At 40.9% G+C, this 27,529-nt stretch overlaps 1 protein-coding gene and 1 pseudogene across 3 annotated transcripts in view; one reads left to right on the forward strand and one right to left on the reverse strand.

The window, feature by feature from the left end:
• Positions 1-26,490, reverse strand: part of GCNT3 (glucosaminyl (N-acetyl) transferase 3, mucin type) — a 65,955-nt gene extending 39,465 nt beyond the window's left edge. Inside the window, exon 1 of one of the 3 annotated variants that reach the window (XM_070500653.1) lies at positions 26,352-26,490. The gene's annotated coding sequence lies outside the window, so the exon portion shown is untranslated. The remainder of the gene's footprint in view (positions 1-26,351) is intronic. The other 2 variants (XM_070500646.1, XM_044764788.2) reach the window with 2 other exon arrangements.
• Positions 17,601-19,859, forward strand: LOC106837565 (MICOS complex subunit MIC26 pseudogene; annotated as a pseudogene).
• Positions 26,491-27,529: the final 1,039 nt, after the last annotated feature.

The following is a 27,529-nucleotide window of genomic DNA, read 5'->3' on the forward strand; positions in this document are numbered from 1 at the left end:
ATCCCTCCAGACAGACAAGGAAGCTGTGTTACCCACACAAGCTCCATAGGCAAGCTGGCTTTTGCCTGGAGGAGCGGGGTGGTCTGGTAAGGCTTCCCAGGGGAAATGACCTAAGCTGAGACCTGAATCACTGACCGGAGAAAGGAGGAAAGGGGAAGAGACTTCTAGGCAGAGGGACAGCACGTGGAAAGCTTTGAAGGTGAGAAAAGAGAGGGGGAGCTTCCACTAGGACAGATTATAGGAGGTTGTAGATCTCAAACTGGGACAACAGCAATGGATGAGACTAAAAAGGTGGATAGGTGGCCAGTTTATGAAAAACCTTTATAAGCTAAGGAGTTTGGACCTTTACCCCCAAGGGTGAGTACAGTCAGGAAGAGAGTGACACAATACAAGCTTTAGAACTATCCACATTTTGGCTGGGTGGAGTAAAGACTAGGATATGACTAGAAGTAGGAGAATCAGGTAGGGGTGTCTTAGAGCAGCTTACAGTGAAATAAAATGACCTGGGAGCGCAACATTATCAGCATTTGCCTAACACTTACGCTTGCACAGCCAGGCAAGTACTTTATACGTATTGATCATTTACACAGCAAGCCCATGAGGAAGGCACTATTACTATTTTCTTTGACATTTGACACAGAGAGAACATGAACAATTTTCCTGGGGCCATATAGCACTGGGGACTGAGGCCAGAATTCACCCATCGTGCTCTTAACCATTACACGTCCTCTCCTGAAGGTGGGGGAAAAAAATGGGCAACAGATTCTGGAAATAATTAGGAGGCAGAATTGATAGGACTTCGTGGTCAATTGGGTATGAGAAAGGGAAGAGTCGAGAATAACTTCCAAATCGGTAGCTTGGGTAACTGGAGGGATGGCAGTACCTTTCGCTGAGGCACGGAAGATGGTCAGCATCTTGGCGGGGAAGACAATGACCACAGTTTTGAGACACCGAGTCTGACATGACTATGGAAAGTCCAAATGAAAATGTCCAGTAAGAAGTTGAACATACAGTTTGGGAGCCCTGGAGAAAGACCTAGACAGGACTTACAGAAATAGGAGCCATTGGATAAGAACGCCCAAGGGGAGTATGAGCGCGACTGTGAGAAAATGGCGTTAGATAGAAGCCTGAGGAAAACGAAAATTTGAAGAAGGGCCAAGAAAGAGGAGAACTCCAGGGAGACCTTTGGAAGAAACTTCTGAGAACATAAGAAAGTCAACGGAATGTGATGTCATGGAAGCCCAGAGAAGGCATTTCAAGGAGGCGGCACTGGTCAGTCCTGGCAAATGCTACTGGGAAGTCACAAAAGAAAGAGTCTTAAAGGTTTATGGGTGCTCTCATGAAGGGGCGATGCAGTGGATTCGTTGGGTGTAGGTTAGGGGGTCGAAGCAAGGTAGAGCAGTAAACAGGGTGTGTGTACACAACTCGATGGAAAAGTGTGGCCGTGAAGTGGAAGAGGGAGAGAAATGTCCCAGGAGGAAGGATTTTGGTTTTGCTTTTGTGTTAATATGACAGACACCTGAGCAGCTCCTACAGCAAGACAGGAGGGAACGCGAAGAGAGTAGACTTGACTATGGGGAACATGGGTGGGTTCAGTAGAGAGGTAAAGGATTTGCCCTCAGGTGGTTCCTGTTTTACCAGAGCGGGTGGGATAGAGCATTTCACAAATTTGTTAGACTGCCTGCCCAAGGTTGTGCAGGCTGTTGTCAGCGAGTCAGGACCAGCACCCCGATCGCCCAGCTTCTAGTCCTGTATTCTCTCTGTGACACAACTTCTTAAAAGGTATGTTTTGCTGTTTCTCCAGTAAGTAGTTTTGAAATGTTCCTTTTCTTATAAAGTAGAATTATATTTAGTATTTAAGTAGTCTGGTTTAATAAATTGCTTTCTCTTTCAAGAGAGGACTCTACTTGACATGGATTTGTGGAGAAAACAAGGTGTACTACATAGTATTTGAATTCGGTTTCATATTCTCCAGGTCTCGAGGCTCATCTACTGAGAGGGACGAGGAATCACTTAGGAATTTTAGACTGTGATGCAGCCTTTAGAAATTCACCTACAAGTTGTGCACCAAAACACTCTTTAGAAAAATGAGTCATTTCCTCCATTTTGGTTTGTAGTAAATAAAAAGAGAGAAAACTAGAGGGTCGAATTAAAGACTATGGAGGCTGGATTGGTGTGGATGATGTTGTTAACCTGTCATAGCAGAGTTGGGGATAGACTCAACGTTCAAGACCCACAGTCTGTGTGGCAATATATCTAAATACAGATAGATTTGAGAGATTGAGCCCAAGAGACAGAGAGCGAGCGAGCTTGGTGTAAAAACTTATAAAGGACAAAATTTCACCCATCTTCTCACAACACAAAATCATATGGGTCTACTTCCAGTCTTTTTTTAATGCATAAAAAGTCATACCGTGTATACAGTTTCAGAACCTGCTCTTTTCACTTAATTTTGTATGCCAGGCAATTACTCAGGCCGTGAGGACCTCTTTGTAAATATCACTTGAATGGCAGCAGGAGAACCCAGCCCAATGTTGTCCTGTAGCCCCATCTTCCTCATTCGTGGGCCTGCTCTTGGGCAGCACTTCCCTGCCATCTGTGTATTTGCGTAGTCAGGTAGAGACCAGGAGCTGAGAGCTAAGAGGAGTGGGGGTCTTGTCCTCTAGAAAATACAATTTCTTTGATGTGTTGGTCTTGAATTTTATTGTGTTAAAGCAGTAAAACCTAAACAAAAAAACAACCAGCAGAAAAATGCTATTTGATCATCTAAGGATTACAATTTCTCTATTTATTCTATTTTCTAGGTTTCTGAGACAATAATTATTTGTTTAAACTCCCGCGGGTTTGGCCTGGCTGAGAGTTTTGGACAAACTAAGGTGCCATACTTCACGGCCTTGAGCAAATAAGTTAATACATCATATGTCCTTCTGTTGTCCAAGAGGAAGGAGGAAGATGGACAGGCATCTCCTGGTCAAATAATAAACTGTGACAACACCCACCCAGATGCCACCTCCCACAAGGCTGCAGGAATTCTTCCCCATCCCCACCCCTGTGAAAAAATAGCAGACTATCCTGTCCTAAGTCATTCAGGCTAATGATCCCAGCCCTGGGCGGCGGACATGCTGGGCTGCCTTCCTCTCCGATTCATAGCCTTCCGGCAGGTCCAGGTCAAGCCCTTCCGATGCAATTTCCTCAGCCCAAAATGGCATCTGATTCAGGCAATTGCTGGGGAATAACTTATCTGAGCTTCAGCTTCTTACTCTATAAAATGGGAAGAATATTACTAAATCATACGGTTACAGGGATTTGGAAATAACGTTCACTTCTGCCAGAAGGAGAAGTAAAGATCATGAGAAAGAAGACGACATTTCCACACAGAAGTGACTCTGAGACTCTCAAGTGAAGGAAGTTGGTGTTTCCTGTCACACTGTAGTTTCAGTAAACTCTGCCTTACAAAGCAGAGATAACGACATTGGACCACTAAGAAGCCATTCTGCGTTATCTAGTACTCTGCATCAACTAGTGTTAGGGGTGACTACAGTCCAGTGAGGAAGGAGCCCACTTCTGATGCAGCAACTGTGGTAGACGCAGAGCCCTGGGCGCATGCTCTGCTTGCTCAGTACAATGCGGTGTTACAGGCACCAGAGCGCAAGCAGAACGCCTGGGTTAAAAGCCCAACTTTGCTACTTTTTAGCTGCATGATTTCATTGGACTAACGACTTCACCTCTCTGGGCCTTGGTTTCCTCATCAAAAATGAGTTCCTACTTCATAGAGTTATAATAAAAAAGAAATATACCTAAAGCTCTTAGGGCAGTACAACCAGGACCTGGACAAAATAAGTGATCTATAGATGTTAGTTATTATTAATCCGACATTGTGTTGAGATCTGACCCAACTTTTTAATTTTCCTGAGGAAGATTCGCCCTGAGCTAACATCTGTTGCCAATCCTCCTCTTTATTCACTTAAGGAAGATTAGCCCTGAGCTAACACCTGTGCCAGTCTTGCTTTTTTTTTTTTTGTATGTAGGCTGCCTCCACAGTGTGGCTGATGAGTGGACTGCCCGAGATCTGAACCCATGAACCTGGGTCAGCAAAGTGGAGTGCGGGGAACTTTAACCACTCGGCCACCAGGCCAGGCCCCTAACTCAGCTTTTTTCCTTTCCTTTTGAAGAAACTTCAGATGCTGGAGAAGCAGCAGTGGGTAATCCATCGTCCCAGAGAAACCACCTTTCATTTGGTCATTCCACAAGTCATTACTGAGTGCTGACTAACTGCTATCAAAATCTGAGAACATGGAGGGGCTCTGGAGGGGACTACTGTCCTGCTCATAAATAACCTGCTCGAAGGGTTAGCTAACTCACACTTGTTTGTGCTTTTTATGGGCTAGATTTGGCTCAATATTTTGCTCATTTAGTTCCATAGCAATCCAATAAAGTCATTTTTGTTCTTATTATTCCCATTTTACAGATGAGAAAACAGAGGCTTATAGTCATTAGGTAACTTGCCCAGACCAGCAAAGGAGGGGAGGAAGAGGCACCACTCAGAGGTACGGACCCCATCTTTTGCAGAGGGAAACACACTGCATCCTTGTTTGTATCATTCACGGAGCCTGGCATTCAGCTCTCAAAGGTATTTTTGGAGTGATTCACTTATCAGTGTGTAGCTAGCTTGACCTTGAAGGAAACCCAAACTTCATTATTTTTCACTTTTGAATAATATATATCGATAGATCCAGCCAGAGACATTTAATAAACAGCTTTGGCATAATTGGCTATCCATCTGAAAGACAAAGTTAGATCTATGCCTCATGCTATGTACAAATCCAAATTGATTAAAATCTATTTTTAATATAAATTATTAAATAAATTAAAATATTAATGAAACATAAAAAATATATTCAAAAAATATTAGAAAAGTGGAGGATAATATTTGTATTGCTTAAGAGGAAAAGTGATCTTTTAAAGCAAAACAAGAAACACAGATGCTATAAGTAAAGTAAATAGACACACCCGAGATGTAACACTCTAAACATTTCAGTGTGGCAAAAGACAGGGAACTGCTTCTATGTGACAATTACAGGCTGCTGTGTCCCACTGAGATTTGCAGAAATATGTCTTGTCACCTGCCCAGGATGTCTCATTAGCTGGGTACAGGGTTAGTGGGACAACAGTCTCTTACTTTAGTGGATATGTAAGATAAACAGAATAAATCAATTCTATATTAATTAATTACCTTCATAAGTTAATTCTATTTAAATCCTTTGAGCAACAACTGGAACTTTCACAATGCTTTCACACACACGATGTCTTTAGCCTGGCCCATGGGCCCAAATGTCCCATCTCTGGCTGTATCTGGAACAACATTCTTCCTCTTCCTCATTCTGCTCCTTGCTCACTAGTCTCCTTACTATTCCTCAAACATTCTAGCATTTCCTGCCTCAGGACCTTTGCATGTACAGTTTCCTTCCTTTGGCTAATCTTGCCCCACATATGCTCATGCTTGAACCCTTATTACATTTAGGTCTCTTCTCATCTGTCCCCTCCTCAGCCAGGCCTTCCCTGACCATAAGGGCAGGAACTCTATTTTCCTCCAGCTGTGTACCCAGTGCCCAGAGCAGTGCCCTGCCTGTAACAGGAAATCAAATAAAAATCTGTTGAATCTTAGAGTTCATTAATTACATCACTTGATTCTCACAATAAAGAAGACATATTTATCCAGGATATTTACATTTCTTTATTTGAAAGCAACACCCATCCTGTATTTTTTTTTTACATCCCTCCAGCTCAACATACCTGCCTCCCTGAAGCGTTTAAAGGTTCATCCTTTCCAAATGTGCTAATGTGAGCCAGTCCCCCTACAGAGATTCCTCTGTCTAAATGACTCTTGTGAATACTTGCAACCAATACTACTGCAATATGACTCATTCTTCTTTCCTCTGGCTGAGTTAAAGAGCAGTCAGCATAGAAATGCTAGCAAACTGACATGTTTGTCCTGTGATGATTCCAGGGTAAAGTGGCACTTCATTGCAGTTTCCTGCAATAATTTCCACCAAAACACGAAGCTGTCCTGCCACTATCCTGTGCTGACCCATTGTCACACAATGGGCAGGTCTCAGGTCTGACTTCAGCAGGTTCCAGCAGGTCACAGTGACCTGATTGTTTTACATCAGTACCACACTCAATGGGCCAGTGATTCATAGAGAAGAATAAATGCTATTTCCATCATCTAATCTGGGGAGGAGGAGGTAAATGTACAAGATGGATTAAAAATTCTTGTGCTTGAGAAGTTAAAATATAATAGGAGATTCAAGTCATGAAACCAGATTATAATAAAAGAATGAAACAAATGCTAAATTGAAGTCCAAGCAATGTGCTGTGGAAAGGTACATGGAGGGGAGAAGGAGAGAAATAGGTTTTGTGTTTAAGGATGAGGATGCTAGGATGCTTAGGTTAAATTGTGGTAGACCTAAGCATGTGGGGAGGAATGTAAAATACAGTAGAGAATGGATGATTGTTGGTGAAGAGGATGCTGATGAGTACTTGGGTAGAAAGGACAGTCTCAGGCAAGAAAAGGGATTACTTCCTCCTCTGATACATGGAGGCATGAGTTGAAGAGACTATACGAGGATGTGGCAACATCTTATTGAGGGACAGGAAAGTTTATGCCACAGTCTTCTCAGAGAGGTGGATGGCTAGGTCACCGAGTAAGTGATGGCACAAGGAAGAACGAGGTTGCAAGAATGAGGATGCAAATGAAAATAATTCAGAACAGCTGGGGAGAATAAGATAGAAGGTAACTAGGAGTCAATAAAAGAACCAAACAGTATTTAGTGTCCAGCTTAAGGTTGACTACACAACTTCCAAGCAACGTGGTTCTTTGTCTTTGGTTTTTTGTTTCACCAGCACTATTTAAACAGCTTGTGGGCACGTGTACAGAAAATTCTCAGCTAGGTTTACCTAAGGTGGGAAATTGACTAGGCTCCTGAAAAGAAAATCAAGGGTGAGAAGAAAGGGGGAAGAGTTTGTGAGAGCAGAGAGATGGTTCAACACAAGGTCCATGCTGGACAGGAAAACAAATGAAGCCAGCAGGGACTGAGGCATTGGGAGAATAAGGATGAGTTGAGGAACCAGAAGTTGAAGTGGGGGAAGGAGGATATAGAAAAGGGAAAAGGTGTTCATTGGAGAAAGGAACTTCGGGGTTTATAATTTCAGGTTCTGTAAGAGGACCTGTCTCAGTGGGTTGCTAAAGTAAAGAGGAGAAAGACCCAGTGAGGCCAGATGCTGGATGAGTCACTCATCCGGACACAGGGGACACCCTAGATGGCCATGAGGGACTGAGTGCTGGGCAAGCCTGAGATCCAGGGGCCAAGATGCTTAAGGCATCAGGAGGAGATCTGGAGGTTTACGCAGCAGGCAATATGGCTGGCCAATGGTGGCTTAAGAGGGGATGGTCATACCACTGTCTGAAAGCAGAAATGGAGAGCAGAGAAGTGTTGCTGTCTCCTGGCTCCAGCACACAGGGACTGTGAGGCTGTGGGGAGGGAAGTTAAAAAAAAAAAAAAAGGCTGAGCCCCCCGGGGAAGAGTGAGGACAACGACAATAGCAAAGGCTTCCCAGTGCAAGGGGTAGGAGCATCAGGTTGGGTGAGGGAGCCAGCCCACTCCAGCAAAGGCCCTCACCTTCACCACCTCCAAGCCTCATAGAGCCTACCTCCCCATCACCAACCTTCGGCTAGCTCACTGACACTTCAGTTGCATCATGGGATTTCTTCCTCAAGTTATGGGCTCAGTGGTGGTATCATTCTATTTGCGCAAAGGATCCCCAGCACGCAGCTTCTGGGTCAAAGTACTAACAGATTTGAACTCTACAGAAGAACTATCAAGTAATTACAGCCATCTGATAAGGAATGGACTTCCCCTAAGTAATAATTGGGGGTAATGGGCAGTCGCTCCTTGACCAGCAGCCCCTCTGTCGGGCAAAGTCCTTAATAAGTTAACCATGAACAAGGAAATGTTGGTGAGGAAAAAGCATAGACAGAAAAGAATCTAAGAACAAAGTGTCCTCAACCACCTCACTCATTTTTCTTCCTTGCTCTTCCTCATTCCTCTTCTCTCCCTCCCCCACCTCTGTGTGTCCCTGTAACCAAGGCTTGGAGGCCTCCTAGTTGAGGGGCTCACAGACTGTAAGGAGGCCATGTCGGGTATCGTTTACAAACACCAGTTTGGGTCTCAGACGCAGTTGTGCTGTGTCCTGGCTCTGTCACTCCCCAGCTCTTGAGCAAATTACATCATTTCTATAAGCTTCAACATCTGCACCTCTAAAATGGGATGATGATACCATTTACTTCGTATACAATTTTTGTAGCTATTAAGTGAAGTGTAGTTCCAGAGTCTGGCATATGGTAAGAGTTTACTAAATGTTAGCTAGTATTGCTGATACTAACCATATTAATATCAGCACTGTTAATATTAAAATACCATGCAAAACACATATTATTATACATATATCTATATGCATTAATATAGATATATGTACATATACCACATAACAGGTCCTCAGGGAATATCTGTTGAATGAATGAATGAATGAATGCCTGTGCACTTCTCCAGGGATGCAATAATCTAGTTATAGACATTAGAAGTGCTGAGAAATTTGGTTCCCTCCTTGCATATGAAAATTAAGAGAGCTTCCCTATGGACACGACATTTCTCCGCTGGATGGGAAGAGTCAACTAGGTCGCCTCTGTTTGCCCTTACCACTACAATTTAGAAAGTCTACCACAGTTGCCTGCTGCCTGGTTTTCATCACCTTTGGACCAGCCACCATTCAGTTCACCCTCAACTCTGCACAGGCACCAGAGCTCTTTTCTGAAATGGCAGTGCTCTCCTATACTTCTTGCCTCAGGATTTTCTGTCTTCTCACCCGGCCAGCTTCTGGCCATTCTCTCTTCTTTCTTTCTTTCCCAAGCTTCTCCATCGTGTTTTCTTCATCCACTGTCTCCATTTCTCCACTTTTTATTCTTTCTACACTTCCTGAAACCTGGTGCCTAAGTTCACCAATTTGCTGACACTGTTCCTTATAAGGGTAGCCCTGATAAATCCACTAAGTACTTCCTGGGTCTGGATTCCAAACAGCAGTGCGCTCCTGCTCCATTCCTCCTGGGACCTCTCGTTGGACTACAGCCATTGCAACCCGGATCTCATATTCTTCTTCCTGCTTCTGTTGTCATCTGGCCAATCTGTGCTAGTGTGACAAAGAAGCTAGGGACCTGTTTAAGTTATCTATGGCTGTGTATCGAATAACTCCAAAGCTTAGTATTTTAGAACAATTATTTAGTATCTCTAATAACATTGAACATTTCTTCATGGGCCTATTTGCCATTTCTGTAATTTGTTCAGTGAACTTTCTAAATTTTTTGCCCATTTTTTTTAGCTGTTTTCTTACTATTGATTTGAAAGTTCTTTATATTCTGCATATAAATTTTTTCAGATATGTGATTTGCAAATATTCTGTTAGTCGGTGGCTTATCTTTTTATTCTCATATCAATGTCATTCAGACAGCAATTTTTAATTCTCGTGAAGTCCAATTTATCTTTTCTTTTCTTTTATGGATTATATATCTTGGGCTGTATCTAAGAAATCTTTGCCTAACCTTCGGTTACACGGATTTTCTTCTAGATTTCTAGTTTTAGACTTTACATTTAGATCTATGGTCCATTTTGAATCAATGTTATCCTGTGGTGCAAGATTGAAGTTCTTTTTTGCATATGGATGTTCAGTTGTCCCAGCAACTGAAAAAACTTTGTTGAAAAACTTTCTCCTCTGAATTGCCTTTGCTTTGCAAAAGGTCAATTGATCATATATGTATGGGTCTATTCTGTTCTATTGATCTATTTGTCTATCTTTAGTCGGTATCACACTATCTTTGTTACTACAGCTTTACAGTAAGTCTTGAAATTAGGTAGGTAACACTATTACCCTTTTGTTCTTCTTTCTGAAGCAGTTTCAGCTACTCTACGTTCTTTGTATTTCCATACGAATTTTATAAACAACTTGTCAATCTGCAAATAAAGTTCTACATCTTTTTCATGTTTTCTTTGCACTGGCTAAAATCCCCAGTACAATGTTGAACAAAACTGCTAAAAGCAGGGACCCTTGACTTGAGAGGGAAGCAGTCAATCTTCCACCGTTGAATATGATGGTAGCTACAGGTTTTTTGTAGACATCCTTTATCGGATTGGGGATAACTAGTCTGCTGAGTGTTTTTTCTTTTTAGCGAAAATGGATGTTAGATTTTGTCAAATGCATTTTCTGCATCTATTGAAATTATGCTTTTTCTTTTTTAGTCTTTTAATACGGTGAAACACATTGATATCCAAATGTTAAACCAACATTCAATTCCTAGATAAATCTCACGTGGTCATAATGTATTGTCCTTACTATGTACTGTTGGATTTGTTTTGCTAACATTTTGTTACACATTTTTGCATCTATATTCATGTGAGATATTGCTGTGTTTTTTCCTATAATTTCTTTGTCTTGTTTTGGTATCACAGAAATGCTAGCCTTATAGAAATAGCAAGTATTGCCTCCTTTTCAACTTCTGAACGAGCGTGTTTAGAGGTGTTATTTCCTTAAGTGTCTGGTAGGATTCACCAGTGAGGCCATCTGGGCTTAGAGATTGCTTTTGTGTGTGTGGGAAGGTTTTAAACTACAAATTCATTTTCTTTAATAGATTTAGGGCGATTCAGGTTGTTTCTTCTTGGGTGAGCTTTAGTATTTTGTATCTTTCAAGCCATTTGTTCATTTAGTCTAAGTTGTCAACTTTATTGGCAAGAAGTTGTTCATAATATTCCTTTATTATCCCTTCACTATCTGTTGAATTTGTACTGATGCCACATTTTTCATTCCTGTTATTGGTAATTTGTCTTTTTTTCCTGGTCAGTCTAGAAGTTTATCAATTTTATCAATCTTCTCAAAGAACCGGTTTTGGACTTTTATTGATTTTCTATGTTGTTTTTCTGCTTTTTTATTTCAAGGCCTTATGTTCTATCTTTGATTCTTATGCGGATTTGGGGTTTCATTTCCTCCTCTTTTTAGTTTAAGGGAGAAGCTAAAGTAATTGATTTGAGACTTCTTTTCTAATATCGATGTTCAGTGCTACAAATTTTCTTTAAGTACTACTTTAATTACATTCCAAATATATCGATATGCTGTGTTTTCATTTTTGTTTACTTCAAAAGTTTATAACTTCAATTAGATTTCCTCTTTGGTACAAGTGTTATTTAGAAGTGTGTCCTTTAGTTTCTAAGTATATACAGATTTACCCGTTATCTTTCTGTTAATTTCTAATTTAATTTCACTGTGGTCAGAAAACATACTTTGTAATATTTGAATTCTTTTAAGTTTGTTGAGAACTGTTTTATGGTCTAGAATACGGTCTTGGTAAATGTTCCATGCGCACTTAAGAAGAGTGTATTTCATGCTGTCGTTGGGAAGAGTATTCTGTAATCATCAGTTACATCGAGTTAGTTGATGGTTTTGTGGCAGGGAAGGGAGAGCTGTAGGATCCCATACCAGTTCTCAAATGCTTCAACATTGACTTAATCAGCTCATTGGCCAGAATTGGTCACATGGCCCTAACTAACATCACAGGGCTGGGAAATGTTGGGGAACACATGGATGTAACTGCAGCCTGGCATGTTTCTTAGAACGGAGGCAGAAGTGATCTCTGAATAACACACACCCAGGAGATGAGATCTGGAATCATATGTAAAGGCACAATCTCCTGAAACTCTCACTGAGTCAAAGGGTACCTAGGTTTGCTAGAAAGGGTGACTCCTAGGAGTGAGTAATGTCAGTTCTTTTTCACTTTAGTTGCCATTCCACTCCTTCCTAGCTGTATGATATTTAGTCCAGATTCAGTAAAAAAAAATTTTTTGGTGAGGAGGATTCACCCTGAGCTAACATCTGTGCCAATCTTCCTCCACTTTATATGTGGATTGCTGCTACAGTATGGCTGACGAGTGGCAGAGGTCCACACCTGGGATCTGAACCTGCAAACCTGGACTGCCGAAGCAGAGCGTGCCAAACTTAACCAGCACACCACGAGGCTGGCCCTTTAGTAAGAATATTTTGCGTTTAATTTCATCTATTGGGTGTGTGTTTGTGTTTTGTAGTCCCATCTGTGTGTGGGAAATTCCAGGTATTAACCATGAAGTGTATTGACTGAGTTAGAGGCAGCAAAAATAACAGATGAGCAGAGATCACTGCTGTTCACTGGTTTTACTTTACATAAGGATTTCTAATCATTTTGAGAAGATTTTGTAATCCTTTCTGGTAAATCTTTCAACATATTTGCATATGGTCACTTTGAGACAATATTCAGGGACCTAGGTTCCTGATACAGACTGAGATCCTGCTGTCCGTGACTTGCAAAGTCAAGATACATGGCAACTACTAGGAACCCACCAATAAGTCTTGCTCCTGTCATTGTCTCCCTTTAACTCTCCCAAAGGGCATCCTGGGCCTCATTACAGAGCCAAGGATGCAGGTAAGGACATAAGGCTGCCCCACAAAACCTCTGCCCTGGTGCTAAATCCCTGAAGACCCATCTAATGAGGAACAATTGACATTGACCGGGGTTTCCCATTCTTCATTTCATGACACTCACATAAACCCATCCCAAATGTTCTGCGATGGAGTGAGAGACATTTCAACTCCCAGCCCCTCTCCTCTGGAATTCAGATCTGTATATTCCTCTCCCCTCAGAGGTCTCATGCACTCAGACTTAAAATGTCTAAAGTTAGACTCGCTATCACCTCCATTAACCAGCCCCTCTCCCAACCAAATGAGCTTCTCCTCCAGGTCTCCCTTCAGTAAATGGTACCAATGGCTTCTATGAGAAACCCAAGAGACATTCTTAGCACCAACTTTTTCCTCACGCCAATATCACACCAGGTCCTATCAAGAGCAATGTCACATTTCCCCAACACTTAGACCTTCCCCGAAGCAGAAGTATTGTGCGGATTAAACTTAATGATATAGAGAAATCGCTTAACACAAAGTAGATACTCAATATCGATTAATATTGTCTTCTTACAACCTATATCAAATGGCTGGTAGGCAAAGGGGTGGGTTGTGGCACAGACAGCTGTCACTACTCTGCATGTGTAAACTTGGCTGGTCAGCACAGTGTCCCTACATCTGTCACATTGGTGGAACCCCTCACAGTGGAATTTTAATTTTAATATGGATTCTTCATTCTTTCCTAAAATATCATCAAAAAGATTACATCATAATGCAGTTTTTTTCCTTTTAACTTTTTATTTTAACACAATTTCAGACTTACAGAAAAGTTGCAAAAATGGTACAAAGAATTCTCTTATACCCTTCACTGAGATTTCCCAATTTTAGTATTTTGCTTGCTTTCTAAACCATCTGAAAGTTAGTTACATGACTGGTAACATGGTGCCTCTTTATCCCTAAATACTTCTATTTCCTAAAAAGAACACTCTTAAATTGCCACAGTCTGATGACCAAGATCTGAAGATTAACATTGATACAATGCTATTATCTAATCCACAGATCTTATTCACATTTTGCCAATTGTCCTGATTAAGTCCTTAGCAAAGAAAATTCTGGATCATGCACTGCCTTTAGTTGTCACAGCTCTTTCACCTCCTTTCATCTTAAACATTTCCTCAGTCTTTGTACTTAATAACATGTATTGGAAAAGTGCAGGCCAGTTATTTCACAGAATGTCCCTCACCTCAGATTTGTCTGCTGTTTCCTGGTGACTGGATTCACTCAAGCACTTGTGTTAGGAAGGGCACAGAAGTGTGGTATGTGCGTCTCGGTAATGATACAGTTTTGAAATGAAAATCTATTGGATACATGGAAGATTACCGACCAGTGCAAATAGCACAAAATTGCCTATTCTCTCCAGACTGGAGAAGTTGGAAATATTGCTCATGGATCTTGAAGGACTGTCACTTAGGGCTGAGCACTCTTTAAAGAATTCAAGTGACCTTCAAGAGGAGCCATTTAATTTTCAGTATTACATAATTCAATTAGGGATAAAAACCAAATCTACGAGTTAAATCAAATAGAAAATGCAGATGATATCTCCCATACTTTTCATTATCCCTTAAAATTAAGCTTGCAATTCATAATGGTGTTAAAGAGATCAAGATTAATGGCTGAAAGTGATTCAGAAGCATCTTTAGGCTCTGAATGTTTCAAAATCTTAGAGTCAAACTTTGATACTTAAGGAAGAAAAAAGTTGTAATTATGTGAATAAGTGTATGCTATTGTCAATTAATTTAGAATTGATTCATTTAGGAGTTACGTCCAAGCAAGGAAACCAGTATACTTATGTAAAATGCACGTTTATACACACATACACCTAGTCAGTAAAAGATATATCTATCATTACTATACAATGGCAGGTGACTTTTGAGTGATTTTTGTACCTAGTTAACAAATAGTAAGAATATTAGGTAAGGTTGGCACTTTTTCTTAAGTTCGGACAATTGACATCCTTAGCTGAACAACAACAAAAAGTAGTAGAAAAAAAACCCCATGTTTGTCTTCATTGAATCAGGAAAGGTTACCTCCCTAAGGTTCTCATTTGAAATGTTTCCACTATGGAAAACAATGGTTTATTTTCCAACTTTCAGGAAGTTGCTGAGTTCAAAGTTTATGAAATTTGGAGTTTATTTTGCATCAGTGATGTCAGCAGCACAGCAATAATCAATTTTATCTTGAAGTTCATTATCAGCTCAGCAGCAAAGTCTTGGATTTAAGTTGGAACATTCTCATTTACCTAGAATAAAAGGTGACATTTCTTTCCACGCCACCACCCCCCCCACATAATCATGTTCTCTATTCTTTTAAGATACAAATGAGAAGGTGAAATAGTAACTTTTCTATGAATTTAAAAAATTCAGGCATGTAATTAGATCAGAACTCATTCAGCCCTGTCTCCTACACCCTTTTTAGCTACAGCTTGTACAATGATAGTTGATGTTAATCATCAGGATTATAATGCGTAATCAAGCTCAAAGAAAGATAAATTATGTGCCATTGATTTTAATATAATAGTCTGTAGTTATGTGTTCACTACTTTAAAAAATCACCTGGGGCCGGCCTGGTGGTACAGCAGTTAAGTGTGCACATTTCACTTTGGCAGCCCGGGGTTCACCGGTTCGGATTCCGGGTGCGGACATGGCACCATTTGGCAAGCTATGCTGTGGTAGGCGTCCCACATATAAAGTAGAGGAAGATGGGCACGGATGTTAGCTCAGGGCTAGTCTTCCTCAGCAAAAAGAGAAGGATTGGCAGCAGATGTCAGCTCAGGGCTAATCTTCCTCAAAAAATAAATAAATAAATAAATAAATAAATAAATAAAAATTACCCATGTGTAGTAAACATAGAATATCTCCATTAAATAGAATTTTCACTTAACCAGACCATATCTGGTTCCTAACCTTTTGGATATACAGATTAGCATATTAATGCTATGTACCAAATAGAAAGTAATAAAGGAATGCCTAATTTATACCAGGTAAATTGGCAAACACTATAAATACTTCTATCATGCCCCATTTTGAGTTATCAATGGTTTAACAATCAGCTCACAAATTTCCTTCACACAAAATTTAATAAAAGGTTCTCATAAGCTTCAGGACACCAACAGTCCTGAAGAAAATATCTACATCGAAGCACAGAGAGCCAAAGGATAGAAAATTCAAATGAGAGGTAAGAGAAATAAAAGATACAGTGAAAAGGTCTCATATGTTTCATTGTAGTCCCAGAAGGAGAAGAGAAAATCGGGTAGAACTTTGACAAGATATTACCTGGGAATCCTCTAAAACTGATAAAAGGCATTACAGTCATGTGTCACTTAACAATGGCAATATGTTCTGAGAAATGCATCTTAGGTGATTTCATCATTGTGTGAACATCACAGAGTGCACTTACACAAACCTATACAACTACACACCTAGGTTATATGGTACTGATCTTATGAGACCATGTTGTATGTGCGGTCCGTTGTTGACTGAAATCTCATCATGTGGTACGTGACAATAATCTACAAATTTGAGAAGCCTTATAAACTACAAGCAGAATAAATAAAAAGAAACCCTTACCTAGAGACAAGATAGGAAAACTGCAGAGAACCAAAGGCAAAGAGAAAATCCTAAAATCTAGACGCAGCCAGAGGAAAAAGGCTTACTGCTTTCCAAACGGAAGACTAAGAGCTAACCTTTCAACCTAAATGATAGAAAGCAGAGAATAATGGAAAGCTATCAAACTTATGAAAGAAAACTGCCAACCTAGAATTCTACAACTACTGAAATTATCCTTCAAGAATGAAAGCAAAATAATTTTTAGACAAAAACTAAGAATGTTACTGGCCAACTACGCTAAAGGAAACATTGAAGAGTGATCTTCAGGCTAGAGAAACTGATCCCAGGTGGAAGCACAGAAATGAAGGAACAAGGAAGAACAGAAACAGTAAATCTAGGGGCCAGCCTGGTGGCACGGCAGTTAAGTTCACATACTCCACTTCCGTGGCCTGGGGTTCACTGGTTCAGATCACAGGCATGGACCTATATACCACTTACGAAGCCATGCTGTGGCAGGCATCCCACACATAAAGTAGTGGAAGATGGGCACAGATGTTAGCTCAGGGCCACTCTTCCTCAGCAAAAAGAGGAGAATTGGCAGCAGATGTTAGCTCAGTGCTAATCTTCCTCAAAAAAAACCAAAAACAAAACCACGGTAAATCTAAATGAACACAAAACAATAACAGCAACGTCTTGTAGGGTTTAAAATACATGTAGAACTAAAATATTTGGCAGCAAGTGCACGTAAGTCAGGTGGGATGTAAATGGACTCAGTGTCTTAAGGTCCAAAGATTATCAGCAAAAGGGTAAAAGCACCAACATGAGCTTTCAATGCAGACTCAACACAATCGATCCCAATCTAAATCTCAGCTGCCTTTTTTTGTAGAAGTGTTCAAACTGATTGTAAATTTCATGCAAAGGACTCAGAGTAGTGAGAACAACTTTGAAGAACAAAGTTTAAGAGCTAACACCATCTAATTTCAAGACTTACCATGAAGCTACAGTAATCAAAACAGCATAATATTGACATATAGACAAATAGATAATGGAACAGAAGAGTTCAGAAAAACTCACATGTATGACCCAATTTTTTTTTTTTTAAAACAACATGCCAAGCCAATGCGTTGAACAAAGGATACTCCTTTCAACAAATGATCTTGAAATACTTGGATATCCATATGTTAAAAAAAAAAAAAAAGAACTTGGATATGTGCCTCAAATTAGCTCAAAATCAATCATAGAACTAAACGTAAAATCTAAACTATCATGTCTAAAGGAAATGATAGAAGAAAATCTTTGTGACCTTGGGTTAGGCAAAAACTTAAGTATAACATTGAAAGCATAATACATAAGAAAAAATTGGTAAATTAGACTTCACCAAAATTAAATACTCCCGCTCTTCACAAGATGCTGTTAAAAGAATGAAAAGAGCAGGGCGAGCCTGCCGGAACCACTGCTGCCAGCAGCATGTTCGAGGTAATTTAGAGGTCTCTGGGGCCGGCCAGCCTGGGTCTGCTCACCTTCAAAGTCTATGCATCACTGAAAAAGGACTCACCTCACAAAACTTCCGTGAAGGTTAATGAGTTAACTGTACTCTGCTCCTGAGGGTCAATCTAAATATGTGGAGGAGCCAAGGACCCAACTTGAAGAAAGCATCTCACATCTCCAACATCATTGCAAGCCATATATAAGAAATGTACTCCCAAACGAAGCCCAAGATGCAAAGTTTGGTTCCCTGGGGGTTAGACAGCTACGAGTATCTCCAAAATGCACCTCTTGGATTTTTTCCAAGACTTGGTGCTATTGGTTTTGCTGGCATTGTTGGACTCCTTGTGGCTAGAGGTCCAAAAATAAAGAAGCTGGTGTACACACCTGGTTTCTCTTTATTATCCACAATAAGCCATCATATTTGTCCAGGTCAGTGGGGAGAAATTATATGACTGGGTTTTACAAGGATACATAGTCGTAGAAGATTTATGGAAGGAGAACTTCCAAAAGCCAGGAAATGTGAAGAATTCACCCGGAAATAAGTGGAATATGCCATGCTCTGCCCATTTTAATCAGTTATAGGTAAACATTGGAAACTCCATACAGTAAACCAGTATTTCTACAGAAAAATGGCAGAGAAGTCAGTACTGAATGTAGTAAATCAGCTTTCTCCTCTGGGAAGAACGATACGAGGCATGCTGTGGCAGGCGTCCCACATAAAATAGAGGAAGATGGGCACAGATGTTACATCAGGGCCAGTCTTCCTCAGCAAAAAGAGGAAGATTGGCGGCAGATGTTAGCTCAAGGCTAATCTTCCTCAAAAAGAGGGGCCCGGCCCCATGGCCCACTGGTTAAGTTCACACGCTCTGCTTCAGTGGCCCAGAGTTTCATCAGTTCATCAGTTCAGATCCTGGGCATAGACCTAGTACCGCTCATCAGGTTATACTGGGGTGGCGTCCCACATAGCAGAGCCAGAAGGACCTACAACTAGAATATACAACTATACACTGGGGGGCTTTGGGGAGAAGAAGAAGAAAAAAAATAGAAGATTGGCAACAGATGTTAGCTCAGGTGCCAATCTTTAAAAAAATTCTAAAAATATAAAATAAATAAAATAAAATGGGTTAAAGATTCAAATAGACACTTCACCAAAAAAGATATGAGTGGCAAAAAAGTACATGAAAAGATGATCAACATCATTAGCCATTAGAGAAATGTAAATTAAAACCACAAGATACCACCACACACCTATTAAAATGGCCAAAATTAAGATTAACCATACTAAGTGTTTAAGAATGGAGAAATTGGAACTCTCATACTCTGCTAGTGGGAATAAAAAATAGTACCACTACTTTGGAAAACAATTTGGCAGTTTCTTAAAAAGTTATACACCTACGGTGTAATACAGCCATTCCACTCCTGGATATTTACCCAAGAGAAGGGGAAATATATGTCCATACAATGACTTGTCCATGTAATGAATGCCTCCAATAGCTTTTGTAACAGTAAAAAACAAAAAAACCACCACCACCTGGAAACAATCTGAATGTCCAACAGATAAACTGATGAACAAATAAGAAAACATTAACTCACCTACAGTGACAGGAAATAGATCGTTGGTTAAAGGTTTAGCAAGGAGGGGGAAGAGGAAGGGAAAACAAAGGAACAGGAAGAAACTTTGGGGGATAATATGTTCATTACCTCGATTGAGATAATGGTTTCACAAATGTATACATATGTCAAAACATCAAATTGTACACTTTAAATGTGCGCACTTTGTTTTATGTCAATCGTACCTCAATAACGCTTTTTTTCTTTTAATCTACATTGAGGCACCATTTTATTGCCTATTAGATTTTTAAAAATTTAAGTCCGACAGAACCACACAAATGAGACTGTGCAGAAACAGGTGCTCAGGTAAGAAGGGCAGCCTCTATGGAGAGCCATTTGACAGTAATTATCAAAATGACAAATGCCCCTGCTCTCTGACCAGCAATGCTGCTTCCTATTCTACAGAAGTACTTAAATATGTGTAAAAATATTAGGATAAGATTATTTATCAAAACATTGTTTGCAATAGCAAACTAGTAGAAACAACTTCGACGTCCGTCAATAGGATCCAAGTAAGTTAAAATGAATTATGGTAAATTCATATATCAGAATACAACGTAGCTATATAAAGGGGGGAGGAGCTCTTTATGTACTAACAGTGGAAAGATATCCGGGGTTTACATTAAAGGACGAGGTGTAGAACAGTGTGCAATTTGTTACCAGGTGAAGAGAGCAAGGGAGAGAGGGGGAGAGGGGGAGGGGGGGAGGGGGGAGGGGGAGGGGGAGGGGGGAGGGGAGGAGAGAATGAGGATAGAAAGGCTAGCAGAGGTGGAGATGGTATTTGTAGCATATACAACTAAATGTTCCTTTTTGCAGTGAGAAGACAGAAAACTGTGAGAAAAAATGGTAAGAGACAGACATTTACAAAAGAGGATATCCAAATGGCTAATAAACATGAAAATGTGCTAAGCCTCATTAGCAATCAGGAAAAATGCAAATTAAAACCACCATGAGATACCATTACAGATCGGCTGAATGGTTAATGTTTCAAAGACCAACAGTACCGAGTGTCGATGTGGATGTGAAATAGACTCTCCCGCACTACTGGCTGGAGTATAAATTGTTACAGCCATTTTGAAAACAACTTGGCAGTGTCTACTGAAGTTGAAAATGTTCATATTCTATGACTCAGAAATTCCACTTCTTGGTTTATAACCAACAGAAGTGTGTGTACATGTACAAAAGTGTTCCCAGCAGGCTTATCTTTCATAGCCCCTGTAAATTCTGCATACCCAATTTCACTGTGTGGGGAGGGAACTTCCCACACCACCAAGCAATTCTCCAACACCAACTGGGTGTCCTACAATTTGATTCTGATGCTATCTCAGGGTAGATAGTATCAGATTCCTCAGGTCAAGGGTGCAATCCCGCAAGACTGCCCTCTACTTCAGATGTCATTCGAAAGCCCAAGTTGTCTGTGCTTCTGATCTATTGGCCATAAATCAGAGGTTCCCACGACCCTCTCCTGGGGTTTGATTACTCTGCTGGCTCACAGAATTCAGAAAATCTGTTTACTCAGTAGATTACTGGTTTATTACAAAGGATATTAAAGGAGACAAATCAATAGCCAGGTGAAGAGATACACTGGGTAAGGTCCTGAACAAAGAAACTTATGGCCTCGTGAAGTTTGGGGGCTGGCACAGTGACAAGTGGAAGGGTTCTGTTTCCCCAACTTGGAAAGTCTCCAAAGCCTCTCCTTTTGGGTTTTTAATGGAGGCTTCATTACACAGGCTTAATTGATTAAATCATTGGCCATTGAGGACTGACTCAACCTCCCTTTCCCTCCCTGGAGGTCAGGGGGGTGGGACTGAAAGTTCCAGCCCACTAATCATGTGGTTGACTGCCCTGGCAATCAGCCCCCATCTTTACCATCTTGAGGTGTTTTCTAAAACTGACCTCCTTGACAGAAACCCAGTTGTGGTGGAAAGGGGCTTGTTACAAAGACATGCAGTTCACCTTTATGGCTCTGAAGCAATTTCAGGAACTGAGGACAGGAGACAAATATTATAACGAAAGATGCTCTCACTGCTCTTATTGCTCAGGAAGTTCAAAGGGTTTGAGGAGCTGTTAACTGGAAACCAAAGACGAAGACCAAATATGTATGGGAAATATGTTTAGTCATTCGGATGACTAAAGTATATTTCTTATAAATTACAATGTTACAGCCCCAGATTGGAAACAAGCTAAATATTCACCAGCAGTAGAACGGATATATAAATTGTAGCACATTTACACAATAAAATTGGTTTCCCAGCAATAAAAATGAACAAACTACAGCTTACACACACCGTGGATAAATCTGACAGATTAAACGTCAAGCAAAGAAGCAATTACAAAACATATGTAACATATGAACCCAGTAACGTGACAAACACCAGCATTCAGAGATGCATATCTAGGTGATAAAATATAAAGGAAATGATGACCACAATACTTTAGTGGTTACATTTGAGGACAGGTTGTGATGGAGAGGACGACTTATGGGGTGATGCAGTGTTCTATTTCTTGACCTGGATGATGGTTTCAGTGTTCACTTTATACTAACCTGGCAAAACATTATATGTTCTGCTCTTTTCTGTATATGTCATATTTCATTGTAAAACGTTTAAGATATACAGTCAAAAATCCTGCTGCCACCCACCCTTTTCCTCTGCCACCAGTTTCTACACCTTGACATAAAACCACTTTTATTAGTTTCCTATGTATCCTTCCAGAGTTTTTTTTAATGCATATACAAGGACATGTCAGTATATATTCCTACCACCCCCTTTCTTTTACCCAAGATATAAGCAAATTGTTGTTCTCCACCTTAATGTTGGTTGGTTGGGTTTTTTGTTTGTTTTTTCTTTTACTTAGTAGATCTTCGAGATCTTTCCACATAAATATTCTCTGCAGCTGCATCGTTTTCCATTGTTTCTATGTACTGTGGCTAGTGCTGCATAGAAAGACATTTGAGTTGTTTCTAATCTTTTGCTATTGCAAAGACTACTACAATGAATAATTTTTTTTAAAGACTGACACCTGAGCTAACATCTGTTGCCAGTCTTCTTTTTTTCTTCTTCTTTGTCTTCTTCTTCTTCTCTCCAAAGCCCCCCAGTACATAGTTGGATATTCTAGATGTAGGTTATTCTGGTTGTGCTACGTGGGACAGCACTTCAGCGTGGCCTGATGAGCAGTGCTAGGTCCACACCCAGGATCCAAACTGGCAAAACCCCGGGCTGCAGAAGCAGAGCACGCAAACTTAACCACTCAGCCGTGGGGCTGGGCCCTACAATGAATAACTTTGTATGTACATAATTTCATATGAACGCACATAAATATCCGGAGAATAAAACCCCAGAAATTGGATTGCTGTAACAAAGAGTGTGTGCATTGTAACTTTGATAGATATTGCCAATATAGAACTAATTTACACTTCTAACAGCCATGGATGAAAATGGCTGTTTCCCCACAGCCTTGCCAACAGTATGTCTTATCAAACTGGGCAATTTGGCAATCTGGTATCTCAGCATGGTGTTAATATACATTCCTTTTGTTACGTGTAAAGTTGAGCCCCACCTTTCCATATATTTAAGAGCCATTTTTATTTCCTTTTCTGTGAATTGTTCACATTCTTTGCACATCTTTGAGTTTCAATATTTTTCTTCAGTTTCTAGGAGTTCTTTCCATATTGGAGAGATCAGCCCTTCGCCCTTACTCTATGATAGGAGTTGTAGCTATTTTTCCCCAGGTTGCCATTTGCTTTTTGCCTTTCCTTTTCTTTTTTTGGTGAGGAAGATTGTCCCCGAGCTAACATCTGTGCCAATCTTCCTTCCTCTATTTTGTCTGTGGGACACCACCACAGAATGGCTTGATGAGCAGTGTGTAGGTCTGCACCTGAGATCCGAACCCCGGGCCACCAAAGCAGAGCATGCGAACTTAACCACTATGCCACCAGGCCAGCCCCTCCTTTTTTCCTTTTCTTATGGTGTATGTTTTGTTTTGCCAATTGGAGAGATTTTTTTGTTTGTTTTAATGCTGTCAAACTTATATGCCTTCTCTTTTTGGATTCTGACTTTTGAGTCATATTTGGAAAGGTCTTTCCACTCTAAGCATATAAAGGAGTTCTCCCATGTTTTCTTCTAGTACTTTTATAACTTCAGTTGTTATATTTAAATCTTCAATCCATTTGGAATTTATCTTGGTCAACAATGTGAGATGTGGATCCAACTTAATATTCTCCCAGATCAGAACCCATTATTTCCTATTTATTGAATAGTCACTGTTGCCTTCTAGTTTTACTTTGTACTTTAATTTCAATCTCCCAACAGCAGAATTGATTGTCCAGAAAAGATCAAGTTATCCTCCTTCTGTGCCCTCAAAGTACCCAAGATATAAACAGTGTCTCTCTACATCTGCAATGAATCCTGCTCTAAGTGAAATGAAGGAGAACCACGCTGGTTCCCCTGTTAAATATCAGGAGAGGTGCAGCCTGAGCCATAGACCAGCCTCCAAGGTCCTAAGGGTGACCGATAGTACTGTGTTCCTGGCCTCCAGATTAGTCAACTGAGATTGCATCTTCCTTTCACCACAAAGTCCTGATTGTAAAGTGCTACTAAATTCTGTCTAAGACTATGTTAACCAAGAAGCTGGTTTGCAAGTAATACCAAATGGCTCGTTCAGTTTATTCTTGCATTGTATTCCTTCCCCCCACCCCGCCCCCAATGAATGACTTTGCCCCCATCAAAATACAACGGCCACATATTTCAGTTAAAAACACGTGTTATTAAACAAGGTCATGATGACATCATGAATACATGTTCCCATTGAATTTCATGGACAAAACCAGAGAACAAACACAGGCATTAGACAGGGTCAGGTGGACAGACTGAAAGGAGCACAGGAAGAACATAAACTGTAAAGAGGCCAGAGGACTAGATGGCCTATTTTCTCCAAAAAGGTAATTTTTTAGTTATTTCCCTCTCTCTTATTGAACCCATAAAAATTGACTACCTTCTCTGGAGCAAACCCACGCTAACCCCGACTCAGGTGTGAGTGGATCTCGTTTGGAGGAAATCTGAATCAACAAACATTAAAGGGAAGTGATTTTCTTTCAGTGGGGGTAAGGTAGTGGAAAGGGCACTGGAAGGAGTCCAAATCACCTGACAAATTACTTAATCCTTCTCCAAACCCTAATTTCCTCATCTGCAATATCACTACCATCTCTTCCACCTACGCCCACACCCACAACTGGGTTAAGAATTAAATGAGCTAATATGTACAAAAGGGCTTTTCAAAACACACAAAAGTATGATTCAGACGGTCAGGGTGAGGGAAAAAACACAAGCCATAGACTCTAATCCAACATCTTCATTTTACTATATGGAAACTGCCAATCTGGGAGGGTCTGGAGCCCTCAACCAGCGGCAGCACTGGAATTGGAACCCTGACCTATTGATGCCAAGTTCAGTGCTTTTTCCAAACTGCCACATTACAGACCATCAGCAAGCTGACAGTGAGGCTAGAGCATCACTCAGTCCCTGGTGGGGCCTGGGTGTGTCTACACCTGTACCTGCCACCAACAGTGTGCCCTGGGGTGAGGCCTTCCCTCTATGTTCTGGTTCCCTTATCACACCTAAAGAGTTGGGCTGGACCAATTTTACATGCCCTTCCAGGAATTATATTTTAAGGTGTTATCTCAATGCAGCTTCACAAACATACACACCCCTCCCCCCCCTTTTACTTATTGCGCAAACCACAGGCCACAGAGTAGGCATTCTGGTTATATGAATTTTCAACCCCACCCTCATCTTCTGGGACTTCTCATTGTCTTAGGGTCAAGTCCAGATTTCTTTCCCTTGACATCCAATTTTATCACTAATTCACCTCAACCCTTTAATCCCCTCTGCTCCTTACAATCCCCAAATGCTCCTGCCACTTTCTCACCTCCGTGCTTTTGTTTACGTGGTTCCTGCATTGCCATCCTTTCCCCATTGTTATTGGGACCCTGCCTATCTTTGGGGTGGGAGGATGTAGGAAGGATCCCAGGTTCTTTCGGCCTACCACATGTGTATGCCATGTCACCAGAGTTATGATGCTTTTTGAGAACGAGGCACATGTTCTATTCTTCTCAGTGTCCCTCTGGTGCTCAGGGACATGCCTCCATGCACATAGGAAAAAGGTCCCACACTACTAATGCTTTCTGCTTTTGAGTTCATTTTAAAGTTTTTTGTGCAGTTGGGGAAAAAAAGGCCCAGAGAGGTAAAAGGATTGGCCTAATATCACACAGCAGAGCAAGGACCTTTCTAAAATAGCAGAGCTGGAAAGGAAGCCTCCTCTGACTTCCAGCCTACAAGTCTGATCTGTTTTTCCCTCAGTGATGAGTTGAATAATTGAGCATTTAAAATGTGCACATGTATGTTTACTAGGAGTCTATTTCTAACAGTGAAAAAACTCAAGACAACCAAAATAACTGTGACTACATTACAGTAGCTCCATACTATAACAGATCAGGAAGTCATTAAAACATTTTAGTGGAGTCTTTAAAACATGAGTTACAGCATATAAAGAATGAGACAGCATGGAAAATAGCCATGACGTGTTGTCAGTCAACGAAAACAGGTGTAGGGGAATATAAAAGCCACGATTCACCTTTATGAAAAGGAAGCACACACACTCGCTCATGCCTGCAGACACACACAAAAAGCTCAGAAAGACAGACCTAAACTGTTAACAGTACTTCACTGCACTGGAAGAATGACGTGAAAAACTTTAATTTTCTATTGTCTATGCATGTGCAGCATGTGTATGTTAAAATGAACATGCACTATCTTTATGATCAGAAAAAAACAGTTCATCCATTTTGAAAATATAAAATGTCTAAAAAGATGAGAAAACTTCTCTTCCAGGTCCCCCCTTCACTTGCACGAAGGCAGGCCCTGTGGCCAACACGTCTCCCTCGATTGAAGAGATGACATAAGGAAACGCACAGGGGTGAGTGGCCCAGGATGGGGTCTGTTCCAATCGCTCCACTAAGTGATCTCAAACCTGCCAGCTTCATTGCTCCCCTGGCCTAAGATTCCACCCCCCCTCATTAGACCCCTTGCAAGTGCCTCCAATAAAAGCACATTGTTTACTCACGGGAAACTGAGGATGGCAAACAGGAGTGGGCTGAGCAAGGAGATTTCCCTGTGTGGCCCCTGGAGAGTCTGGCAGGCCTCCCTCCCCATTCTGAAACAGGGCCTTCTGTTCTTCTCCCTCCCAAGGCCTCCTTAGTTATGGCAAAACTAAGGAACTGAGTCAGCATAGATTTGCATTTTCACCAATTGCAAAACAAAGGGCCAGTCGCTTTCCCTCTAGAGTCTCCTCGCTTCTAAAATGAGACTAACTCTGCCTATCTCCGTATTTCACGTGTTGTTTATAATACATCCATGTCTTGGAATTCTATGCAGATATTAAAAAGACTGGGGACAGAGCCTATGCATGCACACGGAAAGAGCACCAAGATGGATGAGTAAGTGAAAAAAACACAAGGCACAGAACAGAACACACTGTGTGATCCCATTGGGGTGGGGAGATAAATCGCCTGCTTTTATGTGCTAGATGGTGGATACATGGACTCCAGAAATCGAGCGGTCTCTGAGAGAGACAGCATGAGTGAGCAAGGAGTCCATCTTCTGTTTGTCCCATTCGGTTCTGAGTTTTTATCTTGTATTTTTTAATACATGATAATTTAAATAAAAAGGGATAATGATATCTACCTCTTGGGTTAGCTGAAAAAACGAAATGAAGCCATCTATATAAAACACATTTCTGCGAAGTATGATACAATTCACCCGTATCACTTCCATCATTCTAAATAGAACCAAATACCCATGTATTCAACTCTATTCTAATGTTAAATAAGAATCACCCAACTTAAAACTTCCATCTTTAATATTCCCGATGGTTTGAAACACAAGACCAGCAGCCATCTGAGGGCACTGTGTCTGTCCCTCCTTGTCACTGCCCTGAGGCCATGCCACCATATAACTAGCCTCCTTGCTTCCGGCCTTGTCTCTGGCTGTTCTCCACACAGCAGTTACAGGGAACAACCAAAAATATAAGCCAGATTATCACCCCTGTGCTCACAACCTTCTAGTGACTCTCAATTCAGCCAAAGCTCAGTTCCTTACACAGCCCTTGAAGGCCCTACATCTGCTGGCCCCACCCTGTCCAGCTCTCAGACCACTTCAAACTTCTCCCCATGGCTCCAGCCAAGAATCTCTTGCCTGTTCCTGGCACAGTGGCACCCCCTTCCACAGGGCCTCTCTACTCAC

The sequence above is a fragment of the Equus asinus genome, chromosome 2, assembly GCF_041296235.1.
Source record: "Equus asinus isolate D_3611 breed Donkey chromosome 2, EquAss-T2T_v2, whole genome shotgun sequence".
NCBI classification, from domain to species: domain Eukaryota; kingdom Metazoa; phylum Chordata; class Mammalia; order Perissodactyla; family Equidae; genus Equus; species Equus asinus.